The sequence below is a fragment of the Microtus ochrogaster genome, linkage group LG5 (genome assembly GCF_000317375.1).
Source record: "Microtus ochrogaster isolate Prairie Vole_2 linkage group LG5, MicOch1.0, whole genome shotgun sequence".
NCBI classification, from domain to species: domain Eukaryota; kingdom Metazoa; phylum Chordata; class Mammalia; order Rodentia; family Cricetidae; genus Microtus; species Microtus ochrogaster.
The window spans coordinates 47,063,875-47,084,488 of NC_022031.1; the positions used below are offsets into that span (position 1 = coordinate 47,063,875).

The 20,614-nt window shown below is 42.5% G+C and overlaps 1 protein-coding gene across 3 annotated transcripts in view; it reads left to right on the forward strand.

Moving 5' to 3' along the window:
* The window catches only part of Slc44a1 (solute carrier family 44 member 1), a 158,026-nt gene that overhangs the window by 20,699 nt on the left and 116,713 nt on the right, over positions 1-20,614 (forward strand). The window lies entirely within an intron of this gene.

The window sequence follows — 20,614 nt, forward strand, 5'->3', positions numbered from 1 at the left end:
TGGTTCTGTGGGTGGTGGACTGGTTCTGTGGGTGGTGGACTGGTTCTGTGGGTGGTGGACTGGTTCTGTGGGTGGTGGACTGGTTCTGTGGGTGGTGGACTGGTTCTGTGGGTGGAGTCACTTGGAACTCTCCTTCCGACCTCCACATCAAGGCTTGGGTGTGCGCCACTTCAATAGTAATAAATTCATTAAGATATTCTAATAAAAATCTCTTCCAAATTTAGAATGTCCAAATTTAGAAACACCCAGTATTCAGTTTAAATAATGGTTCATTCTAAGGCCCGTGCGTGTGTAATTGCTGATGTAATTTTGGGGCAGTTTCCCCTTCTTTGTGCTAGAGTGGGTCTATATTTTGTTGAGATAGAGAAGTGGAAGATCTTGTTTTTCAGATGTCTGTTTTTGGCAGTTAATACATTGAGAAACCGTGTTTCCTGTGTCCTTAATTTGGACTAAAGACTTTAAATGAAATCGATTCTTATGACACTAGCTTCTCTTCAATGCTCCACCTTCAGAATTTTATTTTGGCTTTAGGATTAGGACTCTATTTTAGCTTTTATTTCCAAATAGTTGAGTATATACTGAGAAACAGCGAACAGTGTTCCTGTGTGTATCTTCCATCTAGCTTCTTCTAATCATTGCATTTCCCACGGCTGCAGAGGGTTTACTGGAACTAAAAAATTGATGTTGGTGTACCCCCATTCACTGGACTGGTCTGGGATTTGCAGTGTAGCCCAGGCTGACCTTCTTCAGGAGCTGCTTGGCCCTGACTTCCTGAAAGCTGGCATTGCAAGGGTGTGCAACACGCAGATGTTTGATCCCTTAATAACAACTCAAACAGATTTGTGATATTATGATTTCAAACTAATAAACCCATTTAGAAAATAATTAATAGTAAACTTGTTTTCTACAGAAGCACAAAGTTAAATCATCCCCACCGCCAGGCAAACTTAGGGATCTTGGTCTAGTCATAGTACATTGCTTACTAAACAGAAGCAAAGTGACATTTGCAGGAATGCCATGGTCTGCAGCTATAAGGTTGGTTACCAGGCATCCCAAAGCTCTGGCATTTGCTCAGAGATGTTGTCACTCTCTGCTTTTAGCTTGGCTGTGAAAAGGGGTCTTGTGTGGTGTCCGGGATTCTGAGCACTTTGCAAAGTTGAGTGCAAGTCAGACGTTTTAGGGGAGCGCTAAGCTTGTGATTCATCTTCAGAGTGTCATGGATATTGACTTTGTGTAGGGCAGATTTTGCTTTCAGCTCTTGCATTTTGTTCATGAAAATGTGAGCAATGCCAGTGTGATAAGTGCTTGATAATTCAAATCTGTCCCTGGGGGCTGTGCCTCAGAGGCAAACAGACAGTAAAATGGTGACAGATCTTATAAAAAATTAGTGACCTTTAGAAACTGACTTCTGGGGAAGCTCTGGCTTTTACATTCTGGGAATCCATTAGGACTGTGGGAAGCACAATTTCCAGTTACTTGTTCACATGTCCACTGTGAATCCCAGCTCTGCTCCTTCCTCAGTCCTATCCAGAGCATGCCTATTGCCCCCACCCCCAGCAGCTTCAGTGTGGTGTGCTCAGATGTCTTGTCGTATCATGGAAGAACAATCTTGTGAGTCACCAGGGGGTCTGACAAGTCGAGCCACTCAAAGCCCTTTAATTCCACGTGTGCTTGATCTGCAGAAGCAGCGCCATAAATCTCTTGAACAAGTTTTCACAACTTAGCCGCATGTCTGCAGTAAAATAAAGGCTGTGTCTCCGCTCCATCTTCCTCCACGTTCTTGCTATGCTTGTGATGGTTAAGGTGATAGCCTCAAGAGTCGCAGTCGTGAGCTGTCAGCTCTGCCATCCTCCCAGACAGTGAGCCTGATTCATTCATGCAGTGAGGAGAAACTGAGCATCTGTATGTGCTAGGAACCATTTTACATACTGGCACACAGCACAGAATGCCGAGCTGATTTTCCAGACTAAACTAGATCTGTGACTAGGTAAGGATTGTTTAGCTGATAAAGATCTGCACTGCTGTGGAGAAAAGTGAGGTGGGGAAGAGGATAAGAGGTGACTGTGTGTGCGTGTGTGTGCGTATGTATGTGCGTGCGGGGGTGTGTGCGCGTGCGTGTGTGTGTGTGTGTGCGTGCGTGCGCGCGCACGCACATGTGTGCATGCATACAGTAGGGTGTTCAGGAAAAGCCTCCTTAAGATGAAGAGACAAAATAGGTTGATATCCAGGAAAGGAAGGACCGTGAGCCGTAATCGAGGATGTGGAACCATTTTTGAGAGGGAGAAAGGGCAAGACAGCCAGAGTGGCTGGACAGCTGGAGGGAAGGGAGTAGGTCAGAGATAGTGGGTGCCAGGGATCTAGGATGCTGTGCATCAGTATAAAAACACCTTTTCATGGCTGGAGAGATGTCTCAGTGGTGAGAGCTGTGACTGCTCTTTCAGAGGTCTCTAGTTTGGTTCCCAGCATCCACACTGGGTGTTTCAAAACCGCCTCTAACTCTATCTCCTGGGAATCTGGGGCAGTCTTCTAGCTTCTGCAGGTACCTGCATGCACTTGGCACACATACACATGAAACTAAATCTTAGGACCATAGCAGCATCATCCTCTCTCTGAGTGAGGCTGGGAGGAGTCCACAGGAACAGCATGCTTCCACTCTGGAAACTAGTATTGAAGGGTCAAGGGTAGACGCGCCTGGAGCAAGTATTCAGAGATCTAGGCAAGAGGATGGTGACTCACCATCTGGGTAGCGGTGCTCAGCTGGTGGGAATGGTCAGTTTTCATCATCGGTAGAAGCTGGCATCACTAGCATTTCCTGATGGATGTGGGATGCTGGGAGAAAGCTGCAGTGAGGTGTCTGACCCTGTGAGGAGGCGGGATCGCTATTGACCTGCTAGGGGAGAGTGTTGTGAGTGCACTGTGCAGGAAGGTAGCAGGGATTTGGTGTGACAGACATGGCTGTAGAGGCTGAGTGGGGATGTCTTCAGTTGTTGACTGCACCCCAGTCATTTACACGTCCCTTCCCTTCACTTCAGCTTCTCTGATTGAAGAGGTAAGCTTTTCAGTGTTTGAATCAAGTGTATTAAGTTTGTTGGTGGCAGGTTCTTATATCTTTCACCTAACTGGCTTAGAAAATTTATATAATATGTAAAAATATAAATATATATATAAATACAAATCAGTATATTATATACCATTAATTTTTATTATCTGTCTCTCTGTTTATCTACCTACCTACCTACCTACCTACCTACCTACCTACCTACCTACCTACCTTCTGATATCAAACAGACTATCCTATAGTAAGGATACATTAGTGGCATTAGTCCAAATTTGTTCTATGAGGGATACAAATGTTTCTGCTGCCATGCTGTGTAGACAAACCTGGAATAATTCCATATGGGCAGAATCAGGCACTTGAAAATAGGATTAGGACAGAATACTAAAAACCAAGAAAGCTTAGGCAAATAGTCCACTAAATGCTAAAAAACAAAACAAACCAGTACCATTAATTACACCTGTTCATGTTTACTTTAGGATCACACTTGGGAAAGTCTGCGTAATCTCACATACTGGGGTCCTGTGTTTTTTGAGACGGAAGTCTTGCTTTCAGTACATACTATTTTCATGAGAGGTACAGGGCTGATCTAATGCAGAGTCTGTTAACTGATATGTGGAAAGGCCTGGGCATCTTTGTCTGTATCTGCAACCCATAATGAAAAGAAATCAATGGTTTGAAGCCACCAAGTTGGTCACCACTTAGGCTATAGTAAGTCGCTTCTGTAGGACAGCACCCCACCTCCCACCCCCAGCCAAGTTGTCTTCTGTTGCCAAGGCTTTCTCCTTAATAAACGTGAAAAAAACATAACTTCTGCTTGAAAACATTAGCGTGCTGGGAAAAGTCTCATGGGAGCCCGAGTGACCTTATAACGTGCTGACACTAGCCATGTATGAGGCTGGAAACACCGGCAGAGCATGCTGCACAGCTGCCCTCACCGTTTCTCAGACCTGACCTGCAGCTAGGATCCACTTCTTTGCTCTTTTTGTTGTTATTGTGAAGATGCACAGAGACTGCAGACACATTCTAAATATGAAGCCCTAGGTTTGTCCCTAACACTGTATGTGAAGATATGTGGATATTCAGCAAGAAATACCATAATGCTGGTTTAATAGTATGCCTTAAAAACTGTGAAGATGGTTGGGCAGTGGTGGTGCACACCTTTAATCCCAGCACTCAGGAGGCAGAGGCGGAAAAAAATCTATGAGTTTGAGGCCAACCTGGTTTACAGAGTAAGTTCCAGGACAGCCAGGGCTACAGAGAGAAACCCATGTCAAAAAATAAGCAAGCAAACAAACAAAACACGAATGTAAAGACATATACTGTGTACATCCATAGTTCTAGTACTTGGGAGGCAGAGGCAGAAGACTTGCAAGTCAAGGCCTGGGCTTATCGGGTTCAAGGCTATTCTGGGTCATTTATTGACCAGACAACTCAAGAAACAAATGAAACGTGAAAAAAGAAAAACACCAAATAAATCAACGTCTATTCAAAACGCTGTTAAAAATCGCATACAAAAACAATGTTGTGGGAATGGGGAGATGGTCGGCAGCTGGGAGCACTGGCTGTTCTTTCAGAGGACCTTTGTCCAGTTCCTAGCACCTACATGGCACCTCGTAACTGCCTGGGTGGGACCCTAGTCCTAGGGGATCCAGTGCTCTCTGCTGGTCTCTGTAGGCACTGCACAGTCTTGGTATACAAACATACATTCTCACAAACACTCATAAAATTATATGAAACATCCAAAAATATTTAAAAATACGTTCATGAAAAAACATTGTTACATCTTTAACAAGACCCACTTAACAAGTTAATGTTTTTGACAATAAGGACTTAGTTTACATTAGACATTTATACTAAGTTTATTATCAGCATTGACATTGTTCTAGAAGATTAATTACTGCATTATACCATAAATCTAAAAACAACAGTAAGAGATGAATTAGATTACAAAATCAACTAGAGTTATTAATAGGCTCTGTGGAAGATAGTAGTCTATATATGTAGTTAAATAAGAATTTGTTCTTTATTAAAGGAGCCAATCTGTATCAATAAATCATTTATTGGTTATTATGTTTAGTTAATGACTTTTGGACAACTCATACTGCATTATTAGACTGTATAAAAGTAAATCATGTGAAATAAGTAAGCAGGTAATAATATCAGACAGTAATAATATCAGACACCCAAGGAGCCTAAGGAGTAAGGAAGATACAACAAAGTCAAACTGATTTGTAGACGGACATTTCTGCCCCACCCGGTTCTGCAGCCGTTCAGTCCCAAATAAAACACACAGAGGCTTATATTAATTATAAACTGTTGGGCCTGTTGCTCAGGCTTATTACACATTAGCTCTTACAACTTAAATTAACCCGTAATTCTTGTCTATGTTTAGCCACGTACCTTTTCTTGGCTTGGTACCTTTTCTCAGTGCAGCATTTTCATCTTGCTTCCTCTGCATCTGACTGGCGGCTGACTCTGCCTTTCCTCTTCCTAGAATTCTCTTAGTCCAGTCGCCCCACTTATACTTCCTGCCTGGTTACTGGCGATTCAGCATTTTATTAAACCAATACCAGCAACAAATCTTCACAGTGTACAAGAGCTGTTAGTCTACAGTACAGAATTCTATTTCTACATAGGAAAAACTCACAAATTGCATGGCAAGCTGAGTCACAGGATGTTGTCTGTTGGGGTTTGTCAGCAGTCCAAAGGAAGGGAAAAAGAAACAAGTTTAAGCCAGATGTGGTGGCCTGCACTGTTAGTCCACCACTTAGGTTATGGAGGCAAGAAGATCAGAAGTTAGTATTCTGCTCAAGTACAGGCTACATGAAACCCTGGCTCTAAAACATAAAGTAAAAAACACACAAGTATTTTCTGACTTCTCTGATAAAAAATTTTGCCACCACACCTTATTTTAATCTGGTTATTTGGTAACTCCATCTTGTATATGTTATTTTAAAATCTTAAAATCCCCCAAATTTACCTTCAAATCTATTAGATTATTGTATTCTTATGTCGACTTTATGGGAAGTTGGATTTCTGTAGAATTTATTGGCAAGTTGGGTATGATACATTAGCATCTGGGTGTCTGTTGTCTGCCTTCGCTGGGTATCATTACTTTTGGTAGTGATGTAGAGATGTACTCAGGGAAGAAGAGAAGTAGTCGCTTCTAAGGGACCAACAGAGATCACTGTTAAAACAGAAAAGAACTTGTGAGCATGACTGGGGGAGCGGGCACTGGGGTTTCCAGAATCTGGTATGAGGCCTGTCCAGATTTGTCAGTGCCTGATACTTACTAGCTTTGGTTAGTGTCCAAATTGACTTCTTAGGAGTAGGGCATTTTAGTGACTCATTGGGTATGAAGACTTACAGATGCTTCTATTTTTAAAACACTTACGTGCCTAGTTTGATCTGTTAACATTTACCTCTTCCAACCCCCCCTTAATAACAAGCTTAGCACCCATCATTTGCAGGGCTATTAATTTGATGATTCAGGGTTCCCTCTCACTTGGGAGTTTCTAGACTTTTCTTCTGGGTATGTGCTTTTAATCACTGGGTAGATCGTTAGCTGGTTTGTATTAATGGGGCTTGTGATGTGAACATACGCTGTCCTGGAAACCATCACTGGTCCTGGAACACAGACTCTCAGGTCTGGGAAGGATTGAGTTTTCTTCTCATACTTTGATATTTGATCTTAGAGTTTTCTTGTATTATTTTCCTCACCTTTTCAGACTTAAATTATCTATTGATGCTCAAGTTTTGATAGTTGGGGATTTGGAGGCTTTGCCACCATTTGGCACCTCAGTCACTTGCCCAATTAGTCATATGTCTGGGTAGCCTGAGGCCAGCTGTTTTCTAGGGCTGAGGTATTGCACATCGGTTAGGGTGCTAAAGGGCACCCCGGCTTTGAGCACCTCTGGGGAAAGGGTAGCAGCATAGTTAGATTCAGAGTCTAGATTTTAGAGTCAGGCTGAATTCCACACTCTTGCATTCTTGGGGCTTCCTGTCTTTAAGGGCAAGGGTGTGCGTTGGATGTTGATGACAGGGAGAGGCAGCCTGTGGAGAGAGAAACCGTCGGCGTGCAAATGCCCAGTTCTCCAGCAGTTCCACAGTAGAGTTCTGAAACAGCTTCAGCTTTCAGGCAGGCGTGTCCAGCCTTTTGACATTGAACACATTTCCAACAGCAAGGTTCACACCTTAAGAACTGCACACCTAAGTTACAAAAAGATAACCACACCTGTAAAGAGCTCATATTATTTTAAGTAAGTGTACAGTTTTGTGTTGTGGGTCATTCAGAGCTGTCCTGGGACACATGCTTCCTGGGCTACACAGAGTTTGAATAGTGAGTATTTGATGAGGTCCCAGGTTTTACCATGGAAGGCATTGAAGGCTGTCAACAGGCTTTACCAAGAATCACTAACTTTGCAATACCCCAAGGCCTGGGCTTTGGAGACTCATGATTTTAATAATATACTAAGTATGTATCTGTCAACATATGCAAACAGCATCAGAAAGGCCCTGTGTCCATCCTGAATGGTATTTATTCAAGATGTGCCTTACTATAGACGAGAAAAATCTTGTCCGTTTGGCTAGCATGAAGACAGCTGGATTACTATAAGAATATTTACTTGATTAATAGGTTTTCAACAAGATCCAATCAAATGAAGTCCTTTGTGATCTCACCTCATGATAGCAATTTTAACCCCGCCACTGTTCCAGAGTCATTGTGTGTGTGGTGACTGCTGTCGCTCTGTGGCTTCTGTGTCTCAGGAGCCCTTAGGTTTTGCTGTGCATGCTGCTTGTGAACTTGGGGGAAGTCAGAGAGCAGGCAGAAGGATGCCCGATGCCTGACTACATGAAATCAAATAAAGTGGAGGAGGCTGGGTGACTCACAGTGCAGGGGCAGCTTCGTGGTCGCAGTGTCAGCAGTAGGCACGGGTCTGCATGCGAGTCTCTGCCCAGGCACCCATGCCCAAGACAGTTTGGAAGGGCAGCATCAGTTTCCCTTTTCAGTATATTTGAACAAGCACGAGTTTGGTGACTACTAGGTTCTCTGTAAACTGTGACTGGCTCGTCCTGCCAGTCCTTTTTCTCTGACCAGCCAAGCTTTCTGTAGCTGTTTATACTGGAATCTAGATTTACTATGGCACATTGAGTGGGTTTTGGACACTCACTGTAAGATGGATTTTTCTAAATCTATTTGGGTCTATCTTATAAGTTCTTTGTCACTTCATTATTTTTCTCCTTTGTATTGCTGACAAAGAGAGTGGGTTATTCTAAGAAAACCAGAGTTTTATGTAGTGATTCTAGTAATTTAGGATTGTTTTTTTAAAACCAAAACCAAACCAACTAACCAAACAACCTAGGAGTTGTAAAGATGGCTCAGTGGTTAAGAGCTTGCCTTGCTTCTACAGAGGACACAAGTTCAATTCCCATCACCCAGTGTCCGGTGCTCACAACAGCCCTAACTCCAGTTCCAGGAGACCTGATGTCTCTGGGCGTCCATGGGCACCAGCATGCGCACACACCCACACGAAGACCCATACTGGAAAATTAAATCTTTAAAGAAAAGGACTGCTTGTCAGATTTCATTAGCTCTTCAATGATCTGCTTTTGCTTTTATCTCTCTGACGTGATAGCTGCATGAATAATGCTCCCTGAAGTTCACATGAAATCAGGACTTCCCATTTGGGGTTTGGGCCATTCTTCTATACATGGAACACTTTAGTGAAATGTAATTCGCATGCTGTATGATTTTCTTATTTAAAATTTACTGCACGGTAATTTTTATTGCTTCCTCATAGTTGCGTGAATCATCACCTTAATCAGTTTTAGAACACCGTCACAAACCATTCCCCCACTACCAAACCCCAGCCAGCTCCAGTTTCCATCTCCCTGAGCTCCCACTCAGCCCTGGGCAAGCACTGTCCTTCTTTCTTCCTAGAGAGTCGCCTATGTGCACACTTCACATGGAGTCCGGATTCCTTGACAATGTTTTCAGAATTTGCCCATGTTCTGTCCCTTCTCCCTACTTCCTTTCTGCTGGATAAATATTCCCTAGCGGGGTTGGACCCTACTGCGTGTAATCCCTCTTCATATATTTGTATGGGATTATTTTAAATTTAATCAGTTAATTTATCTTATGTGTATTGGTGTTTGGTCTGCATGTAAGTCTGTGTACCACATGTGTGCCTGATGCCCATGGAGGACAGGAGAGGGCGGAAGCCAAAGGAAGGTCTGGGATCCCTTAGGACTGGAGTTGCAGATGGTTGTGAGCCACCATGTAGATGCTGGGAATCGAACCAGGTTCTCTGAAGGAGCAGTGTTCTCATCCACTGGGACATCTCTCTATGGTATGCCTGGTATGTCAGAGAAGCACTTGATGTTTTTCTTCTTCCTGAAATGCAGAAAAACACTTCACAGATATACGGTCCAGATGGTCAGGAGGAAACAACAGTTTGTTTCTACCTGCTAACCATCACCGCAGTGTCTTCTTGAAATAGCGAGAGTAATTGTTTGGACGTTTGGGAATTACCTATGAAATCAAAACACAAATGCTTTAATATGGTGTTCTTGGTTAGAATCTATAGTTTTCTTGTAAGAAAAAAGTTAACTGTATAAAGTGTCATCAAAATAATTTTTTTTTTGTAATTCTTATGCTTTTCTTTTTCCTGTTTTCCCTGTTCGTTTCCACATAGGGATTTCACAGTGTCCTTATTGGGCAGACCGGCCCTGGTTTGCTCACTCAGCACATAGGGGCTGAGGGGCTGGAGCCGAATACTCACTTTGCTCTCTTGTGGACCTTACCGTACCACATAGGCATATGACTTAACGCTCCTGCCCTTCTTCATGTCCTCATCAGTAAAACAGGAAACCATCAACTTTGTGCTTTGGTCGAAGGTGTCAGATCCCCTGCAATTGGATCTTTAGACAGCTGTGAGCTGCCATGTGGGTGCTGGGAATTGAACTCAGATTTTCTGGAAGAGCAGTCAGTGCTCTTAAACACTGAGCCATCTCTCCAGCCCCAATACAACTTTTTTTTATAATTGTCTTTATATTACTATGCAGTTTTCTTAATTATTTCTATGATTGCTTAATATGCCCTTTTTATATTTAAAAATATGAAAGCATGTAGATTTCTATTGTCATAGTTTTCTACTGTCTAGCTGGTTTCTAATTATTTCTCATAGTAACACTGTAGTGAACATGTTATGTGCAGCCATTAATAATAATGCTGTTGTAGAGTATTTCCTTGGGTTCTTGAAGGATATTGTCAAATTACTTTCTGAAAGTGGCCTACCAATTTATATTACTGTTTTAATATAGCTTTAACCAATGTTGCCAGCCTTTGATGTGAAGGTTTTTCAGTAGGAGTGTCTACTTAACCACAGCCTTTGTAACCATGGTTTTCAGAAATATAGTGAGATGGGGCTGGAGAGATGGCTCAGCAGTTAAGAGTGTTCTTTGCTCTTACAGAGGACCCAAGTTTAGTTCCCAGAACCCATGCTGGGTAGCTTATAACCACCTATAACTCCAGCACCAGGGAATCTTAGGCTCTTTTCTGGCCACATGGCACACACACACACACACACACACGCATACATGTACATATGTATGCATGTATTCACACATGCGTACATGTGCACACAAATAATAATAACTAATAGCTAATGTATATTTTTAAAAAAGCAATATAGTAGGTATGTTGTTTTCATCTTAGTTTCCCAGAGAGTGTGTGACTCAATACTTTGTAGAGAGTGTCACTATAAAGGCTCAAAGAAGTAGCTCCCCCAAACTAGATTTTGGGGGACTGGAGAAATGACTCAGCAGTTAAGATCACTGGTTGTCTTTTTTCAAGGACCTGGGTTTGAGGTAGGAGAAGTGGTTCAGCTGTTAAAGACTAAGCTCACAACCAAAGGATCTAGGTTTGATTCCCAGCACTTACCTGCTAGCTTATAATTGTCCCTAGCTCTAGATCAGGGGATCCAGCACCCTTCTCTGGTCTCTGAGTACCCAGTGCACACGTGGTGTGTGGAAGTAAATGCATCTCATAAAATTAAAAAAAAAATCTTAAAAAAAAATCTAGATTTCATTTACCACTACTTCCAAATATATAGACTTTATTTTCTGATATAACCACTAGTGAGCATCCTTGAGAAACACATGTGTAGGAAAGGAGCCAACTTTGGTACAGTGGAAATTACCTGCTGCAGGAGAGACAGGGGGATGCTTGTATCACAGTGTTTCATCCCGGTGGTAAGAGACCTAGCCTTGTTGATTCATTCAGTAAGTAATTACCAGAGCCTACAACATGCCAGGCTTTTCTTCACCTATAACAGTGAACAAAACCAAGAAGTCCTGGCTCCCAAATATACTGTGAGACAGGAAAAATCAATACAGATCCAGCTGCCTAAGGGAAGATTCTGTGTGTATTGTCTTAGACTTGCATTCTGGGGAGAATGTTTCTGTGTCTATCTAAACAGGGCCGACTTCTGATTTAAACAGCTACATTGTCCTTAAACTCAAGAAACTCGTAATGTGCCAGGGGAAACAATTATATAGAGTGATAATTACTGTGGTGGTAATATATATACCCAGTGTGTTCAAAGAGAGATAAAGGAGCTGAGCATAACCCGTATTTGAGGGGGGAGATGATGCATGTTTTAGCTATTGTCGTGCAACTGAACTACATTGTTACACATGGCTACTGTGCACTGAAAATTGTGGAATGAAAATGCTTTCATTGACTAAATGCCTCATTTTAATTAAATCATAAATATACTCATAGTCACCTCCGTGCTTTTCCATGATTATGTGATTCTTATGTTGCCTCCCATAGGTTACTGGAGCCACAAAATATTTCCATTACGGATAGGGAGCACAATTGGATTAGGAATCTTATTGAAAAATTTTACAAAGTTACAGAATAGCATGATAGTAGTCTGTAGTCATTCTCAGCCTGTGGGCCTTGACCCCTTTGGTTTCACAGGCGTCACCTAAGATCACCAGAAATCATAGATTTATACATTAGAACTCACAGCAGTAGCAAATTACAGCTATGAAGTAACAAATAATTTTATGGTTAGGGGTCACCACAACATGAGGTACTGTATTAAAGGGTCACAGCAATAGGAAGGCTGAGAACCTCTGGGCTGTAGTGTGGCAGGTAGGAGGGGTAAAACAGACATTTGGTTCTGTCTGTCTGTCCTGGGCATCATCAGCTCCTAAAGTTTTGGAATCTGTAGGATGTGATAGGAGTCAAATGAATCCCATAATATTATTTTAGAAAATAAGTGATAATTTTACTCTTAAAAGATTGCTTCAGGCTGATTCAAAAGAAATAAAAGTTGGTGGTACTCAGCTGTCACCAGCTGATGATAGAGGCAGAAGGTATGATTAGCAATGCTGCAGAAAAGGATTAACCTGGCGTCTGCCCAGCAATTATCACGGGCAGGAAGGATAGTCACCAGCAAGCCGAGTCCCAGACACTCAATTGTTTCTTTCAGAGGAGCTGGAGGCATAATGAAGTCATTGGTGACATAGCTTCTGGGATCCCTCCATCACTACACACAGCTTGCAAAGCAACTTTAGGTTGCCTTTTCCTTAGACGGTTGAGTGCTTTCGATTTAGCGGAAAGTTCATGAACTAAGAAAAGTAGTTAGACACAGATGTCCGTATCTTTCCACTTGCCGTGTCTTATTACCTTTAACTGCCTGTTAAAAACCACGCTTTGATTTTCACCTTCACGATATAAATTGCCATCGCCAGGCTTAGCAAATGAAACGCAGTTACTTATGGTAAATGTACGTAGTTATGCACTCCAGGCCCTTGACCGAGCTTTCCCAAAGGACAGGCAGTGTCTTTGAAAAATCCTATTAGAAGATTTTATTTGCAGGTGCGCTGAACACAAGGCTGGAAGCCTCCATGTTTTATTGCCTCCCAACTTCATCATGCCTGCTCACTCTGTTGAAAACTGGCAAAACGATCCACATCAGTTCTTTTATTCTCCCGTTACGACTCTGTGCAAATAAAAGCATCTTGGGGGATTTAATGAAGCAGTACGTCCTTGGAGGGAGCTTTGGAGAATCCAGTACACAATTCTTTGTCTTTAATACTAGAGGTCTTTGCGTCAATCAGATTGACAAGAAGCACATAAAGCCCTCACTGGTAGACTAGTGTTGCCACAGAACAAGCCTGAGTCAGACGCGTTCCTGTGTAGCAGGGACCTTTGAGATGGATGTGTTCAGAGGGTTTTGGGGGTGTACCAGTGGGCAGTTGGGACAGCGGAAGCTAGAGCAGAGCTGTGGAACTATCAGCTCGTTTTAGAAATGGCCTAGTTAAGCTGGGAAATCTGGGCTGATGCTCATGGTAGGGGGCATGAAGGGGGTGGGTGGGTGGGGAGCGGGGAAGGGGTGGAAGAGTTGCAAATTACTCGACACTTGTGGGAATCTGTCCTGGCTGAAAGGCTGTACCAAAGCTGCCTTTGCCCTTCACAGGCATTATTGGCTTGTCCTCTAATCCGGGAAAGACTGCAATAATGGATCAGACAGGACAGGTGACATGTGTGCTTGTCATTACATACTGGCTTCAGGTTCTGTGCAGCCCTAGCTTATCAGCTTCGTGTTCCTTATTGCTGGCCTATGCAGATGTGAGCGAGCATTGACGACTACCATACGGATAACTCAGATTCTGCCTCAATCCCAAAGTTTTGGTACTTTGTTATCAGTGATGGATGTTCACACCTCCCAGCTAATGAAGCCACAAAGGATGATGGGTAATATAGCTCCGAACTGCCAGCCCAAGTGAGATGGAGATCAGGCTGGTTTGTCATGTGTTTGTCTGCAGGTTTAACCTCTACTGCGCACACCTGACGCTCTGGCCTGGTTGTATTCAGTGCTGAAGAAAGCAGCGCTCTGGTTTAGTTCCAGGTGGTAGCAACCCTTGATATACATGGCCAGGAGTTCTTAACTTGGCGTTAACAGGCATCTCACCAATGATGACGTGCACATGGAAACACTGTTCAAGAGGCTTGGTAAATACGGCCCTCTGCTAAGGGTTAAGAAAACAAAACCAGCTATTTTCCTCTTTTCCAGCATCTCTTCCTAAACGAAGACAAAACCTGTAAGCATGTAAAGAAATCTGAGAAATGGCCAACTTAGTGTTTCTATTTGTTTTCTGCTAACCATTTCTGAGTGGAAATAAATTTGTACTTGGCAGTGGGTGGTTCTCTGTCATAGTTCCCAAGAATTTTTAGTATGTTTGGGGGCTCACGACACCTTCTGTTTTACACACTGAAGGATCATTACGGTGTTTGCTTCAGCCTGTAAGCTGCAGACGTTTACAAGGTGATTTTTAGCAGAGCTCAGAATGCTTTCTCTGTGGCTCCCTGTCTGTGTTTCTTCCATACCTCGTGCCCCTCTGTGTTGGCACTGTTCGAGTGTCACAGCACTTGGTTTGTGTCTTTCCCACTCAACAAGAGCTCAGTAAGGACAGGAGCTGCCCAATCTGCCACTGAATCTCAGGTCTGTGTGTAATGCTCAGTGTTTCTTTGAAGAACGGTCAAATGCCAACGGTGTTACCACCCACTCAAACACCACCAGTTTAACTGACCTTTTGTTTCTATTATTTTGAAGCCAGGCTTATAGAAACATGGCCTTAACAGGGAAGATTTAGAGCCTGACATAATACGTTATTATATTACTAAAGGAATCTTTGGGGAAACTTTTCACATCTATCTTAATTAAAGTTTACATATAGGAGGCACAATACAAAAAGAGGACAGGGGACATTCAGTCTTTGTCTTTAGCTATTACCTGAGCCTCTTTGTCTTGGAAGGGTTTATCCTTTTTCTTCCTCCATATCTGAGACCCAGTTGGCTCTTTCCTATCTTTAAGGACATGAAAACAAGACTAACTTGAGTGTTATCTATGGTCTGGCTTAGAAGACCATACACATTCCTAAATTTTATGCATTTCCGTGTGTGTGTTTATATGCATATCCCATGGAAACTTTCGAGCATTGGTTCTCCTCTTACCATGGGTTGAAGGGTTGGGTGTCAGTCATAAGGCTGGCACAGCAAGTGCTTCTGCCTGCTGAGCCATCTCGGTGGCTCCCATGTATAGGACTTTTTAATGGTCTAGTAGTCATTCTAGTTGAGTATCCCTTATCTGTGATGTTTGGGACCAGAACATGTGGAACTTAAGAAAACATGGAATATTTGCTGTTTGCTCTATGGACAGTACTCCAGTCTAAATGCAGAATTCATTTATGTTATATATACAACACATACATCGCCTCATGATAACTTTACATATTTTTAGTAATTGTGTGTATAAGGTAAGCTTTCATGGTATGAAATTTTCACAAATCATGTCAGTGTTCAAAAGTTTTGGAGTTGAAGCCGGGCAGTGGTGATGTACATCTTTAACCCCAGCATTCAGGAGGCAGAGACAGGAAGATCTCAGAGTTTGAGGCCAGTCTCATCTACAGAGTGGGTTCCAGGACAGCAAGGGCTACACAGGTAAATCCTGTCTCTCCCCCACCCCCCCCAGTCCCCCCAAAAGAAGTTTTGGATTTGAAACATTTCTGATTGAGTATTTTGGACCAGGATACTTAAACCAGTACTACAAATTGTAATTTTATCTTCTATATTAGCCTTGGACAAATATACAAAAGAACCATCAGTGTGTATAGCTGGGTCCTAATGGCTTCCTTGGGGAGGGGGTGAGAAGGTGTGGCATCAATGGCATAGATACTGGGAGTCAGGCTTGCGGCAGACTCATTTATTTAGCAATGGGAGCACACACCTTTAATCCCAGCACTTGGGAGGCAGAGGCGGGCAGATCTCTGTGAGTTCAAGGCCAGCCTGGTCTACAGAGCGAGTTCCAGGATGGGCTCCAAAGCTACAGAGGAACCCTGTCTTGGGGGTGGGGGGTGGGGAGAGATGTGGGTCTCTACCTCCTGGCAGTGTAGATACTTTTATATACACATATTTAACCTCTTTTCAACATTCAGAAACACTTTGTTATGGAGAATTTCAAGTCTTCCTTTTACTCATTTCAGGCAGTTATACTTTTTCTTCTGTATACTTGCATACAGGTTTACACGTGCATGCTCTATTTCTTATTCCTTTTTATTTTATTTTAATATCTTTTACATTTTAATATCATTTTTGTTATTTCTGGAAACTTTTCAGTTGCTATGTCTTCAAATATTTCCTCTGTTCCATCACATCTTCGTCTTTGCATATGTTAAATCATGTCATTTTTGTCCTTCACTGAGAAGAATATTCTGGTTTCTGAGTTTAACTTCTTTGTTATTTGTCTTGGGCATCTTGAGGTACCTACCACCTCCTTGACTATATTTAATTACTGACAAGCCTGACTGCCTATGTTAGGTTTTTAAAAAATGTTCAGCATTTCCTCGACTCTTTCTTTGTATGCTTATCACTCTGCTAGAATGTGAGAACTCCGGTTTCAGCAGAGCTTTTCCCCTGAGCCTTGGTTTCCTTCTGACAAATAGAAAAAACAGAAAGCGTACAGTCCCGCCAGCAATGTTTTGAGGATTGTAAAGAACTCATGGATGAAGTGGGAACCTTGGCTAAGACCTGTTCTCTTCCTCCCAAGCTCAGTCTCTGCTGAGGGTGGCTCTACATGGTCGCGTGGTTCTGTTGCTTCCTAACAGGCAGTGTTTGTGAGAGAAGACCTAGCACTTACCGGCAGTCTATTGATCTGTGGAATCTGGGGAAAGAATACAAATCACATTTTAAAAGTGCTGCTGCAGCACGTTTTCCTTTGGCTGGGTTTATATGGGACGTTAATTGGAAGAAACAGATAGCATTAAATCCAGTTGTCACTTGGTTACGTCTGTTAAAAAATCATTAAAAATTTTGAACCATTGGGCTTCTTGGCTCACTCGAAAAATTTCACGGCTCATAACATGTCTCCTCTGCACTTAAAGGATGTTCCGTTATCAGCCTGGTTTCTGAGTATTTGCCGTGTGAAGAATTGCAATCGCTTCATACTGACTGCTTATAAGATTTAGCAGTCTTCCTGGAGTTGACTTTGGAGTCATGGACTTGGGTTTAAAGCCTGGCTGGGGCTGCTTATTTAATGCCTGAGCCTGAATTTGTTCATTTTTGGAGCCAGGATGGTACCTACACAGCGAACTGTTCGGAAGAGAGGAGACCGTGTGTTTAGGAATTCCTGGGTAATAAGAAATCAGCCGTTGATAGCATGAAAAAATGGCATCCAGAATGAAATATACTGCCACCAGATCAATATTTTAATATAACTAAAGGAAAAAGAAAGTTTGGTATTCTTACACCTTTTATGGAAAAGGTCACATTGTAAAGAGAGATTTTTGACAGGAGGGGGGTTAAAGTAAAGAGCAAATATTGATGTGTAATAAAAGTAACCAGGAATCCACTGCTTTTGAGTGACGGACCTACCGAGAAGCGCGGCACCCTCTTGTAGGAATCTCCTTCGTTACAGTGTTGGCTTTTCTTCTCTCCCTGGGTACTGTAGCTGTGTTTTCTCTGTAACTCCCATCCTTACTGCTTGCTTTTCTCCTCTGGGACAGCAGTAGCTCACAGCAGCACGAGCTGATGTGATGTTGGGTCTTTGTATTTGTTTGCCAAAGGGAAATCCCTCTGACTTTATGTTATAGAAGGAAATCTAAGCATTAGCAAACTGAGTGTTGGTCTGAACGGTTGCAGATAAAGAAACTGCTCTAGTGTGAGGCTTCTGGCCCTCCTGTGCATTCTGTACAAATAATAGTGTTTTCTAGAACTACTGCTTTAGAAATTACCATGGAGTAAATATCATGAATTTCAGCTGTCTCCAAATTCTTCCCCCATGAGTAATTTTACTGCAGTGGGCATTATTTAATTATTTAATACAAAGAAACATTCTTTTTCCTCATGTGGACAGCTGTCTTCCAAAGTACAGACCACAGTGCAGACATTTGAACAACACAAGGGCTATGTTGTTATTTTGTAGTTGTTTTTCTTGTCAGCCTATGAAAGTGCGATCCTGGTCATGGGTTTGTAGAGCTGGCAGAAACCTAGGAGACCCAGTCCCTCTCATTGCCTGCCACCCAAGGAGAGGAAGCATTTTTCTGAAGTCAGCTAACTAATGACAGAGCCAGGGAGAGGAATCCTCTTCTGTTAGCGCCACAGTGCTGAGCTCCTCTGGAGGAGACTGCCCTCTCCTTCCTGGGTTCCAATGCTAGTTAGTCTTGGGGTGAGGGTTTTTTTTTTCTTTCTCATGACTGACTGGTGTTCTTTTGTTTCCTTGTGAGGGTGTCTGAGTACAAGCTAACAGTATTTTCTTTGTAGCAATTCAACAGTGTAAGGCATAATGGGGCGTTTGTCTTTAGCAGTTTTAGGAGTAAGAAAGAAATGGTTGTAGCTCAAATTCTTTGCCTTCATTGTTGATAGGCAGCTATTTATTTATTCATTTGTTTGTTTATTATTTATTTGTGGGTTATAATGTGTGTGTATATGTGTATAAGTACGTATGCATGCTCATGCACGGGAAGGCCAAAGTGAACATCCTATGTCTTCCTCGACTACTCTTCACATTATATATAGACAATTATAAATATATATTATTTATTTTATTATGCATGTGTATAGGGAAGTGCACGTGCCACAGCGTATGCATACAGAGTCAGTTCTCTTCTCCCGTGTGGATTCTGGGGGTTGAGTTCAGTTCATCACACTTGGGGGCAGGTGCCTTGGTCCACTGGGCCCTCTATCTTGTTTTTTTGACACAGTCTGTCACTGAATCTGGAGCTCACCTGTTCAGCAAGACTTGATGGCAGCAAGTGCCACGGATCCTCCCGTCCCTGTCTGCCCAGCGCTAGGATTTCAGGCGTACACCATTAGAGGCCTCAACCTTTCTTTGCAGGGCACTTTGCCCTGCCTTTTCTATTTTCGAGATTATAATATAATCACACCGTTTCCCCTTGCCCCTTTTCTCCTTCTAAACCGTCCCATAACCCCTCCCTACCCTCCTTCAAACTCAAGGCCTTTTTTCTTTGTTATTGCGCACATATGTGCATATACATATATTCCTAAATAGAACCTACTTAGTCCACACAATGTTACTTATATGTATGTTTTCAGGAATGACCCTTTGGCACCGGACAACCAGTGGTGTGCTCTTCCCTGGCAAAAGCCATCTCTCCCACTCCCAGCTTTCCACAGTTGCCTACAGTTCCTTGTGTAGGGTTGTGGCCTCCCGGCTTTTTTGAGGCTGCCTTCTCCTTCCCTTTTCTGCTCTGTTTCCAGGACAGGTCGTGAGATCCAGAGAGTTCAGAAGCATGATTGAAAAGGATGTGTGAGCTGACCAAAGACCCTAAGATATTGAGTGGAAATACAGTCAATACTTTGCAGATTAACTTTCAGAGTGCCTCTAGCTCTTTAGATAGAAATCTCTCTGAAGGAGAAATGTTTGTCTTTTTTAGGAACACAATGAAAATCCAAGAATGGTGGTTTAGGAGTTGCTCAGGTCTGTCTAGAAAAAAAACTGAATATTTCCTTCTTGAATCGTATTTAACTTTGACAAATCTCCCTCTTAAAAATTTACTTGAAGCTGTGTGGTAGTGGCTTATGGCTTTAATTCCAGCACTCAGGACACAGAGGCAGGCAGATCTCTGTGAATTCGAGGTCAGCCTGGTCTATAGACTGAGTTCACGGCCAGCCTAGTCCACAGGCTGAGTTCCAGGACATCCACTGCTACACAGAGAAGCCTGTCTCAAAAAACCAAAATTAAAAAAGGAATTCATTTGATGGGCTTGCTTCCTGAAAGAGATCATATTGAAAACATGTTGTAATATGTTTTATTTGTTTGTTTGTTTACTGTCTGGACACACATTGAAAAAACTCATATAAGTTGAAGAGCATGTTCAATTCATTTAGAAAGCCCTTATTAAGAACATATAAAGGTCTCTGCCGCTTGCGTCTGGCGGTGGCGGGGAGAAGGCAGAAATCTTTAATAGATAAATAAATTTAAAAAAAAAGAACATATAAAGGTTTAGGCGTCATCTCAAATGATGGAAAGTGAGAGTGGGCTGATTGCAGTCTGCTACAGACACAGGCTGCTAAAGAATAACAGTTCAGATCTGGGGATGTAGCTCAATTGGTAGATGCTTGCCTGGTATTGTATACACCGTGCTTTGGTGGGTGCTTGCCCAGTATGCACAATGCCTTGGGTTTGATCCCTAGCATCTCATAAGCCAGATGTGGCGGCTTGCACCTGCAATTTCAATACTCAAGAGGTAAAAGCAGGAGGATCAGGTATCCAAGGTCATCCTTGGCCATATAAGGTGTTCAAGACCAACCTGGACTACACTGTACACTGTTTCAAAAGAGAAATAGAAAAGAAAAGAATAACCGTTCAGCATGCTACATACTTCAGTGGAGTACCACAAAAACTATCCATATCTCCCAGGGGGAGAGGTGGGATTAGAGCCACTACAGTGTTGGCTAGGGAACCTGGGGTAGACTTTTACAAAGACACCGCAGATCTTTGAGTTTCATCTTAAAGTTTCAGC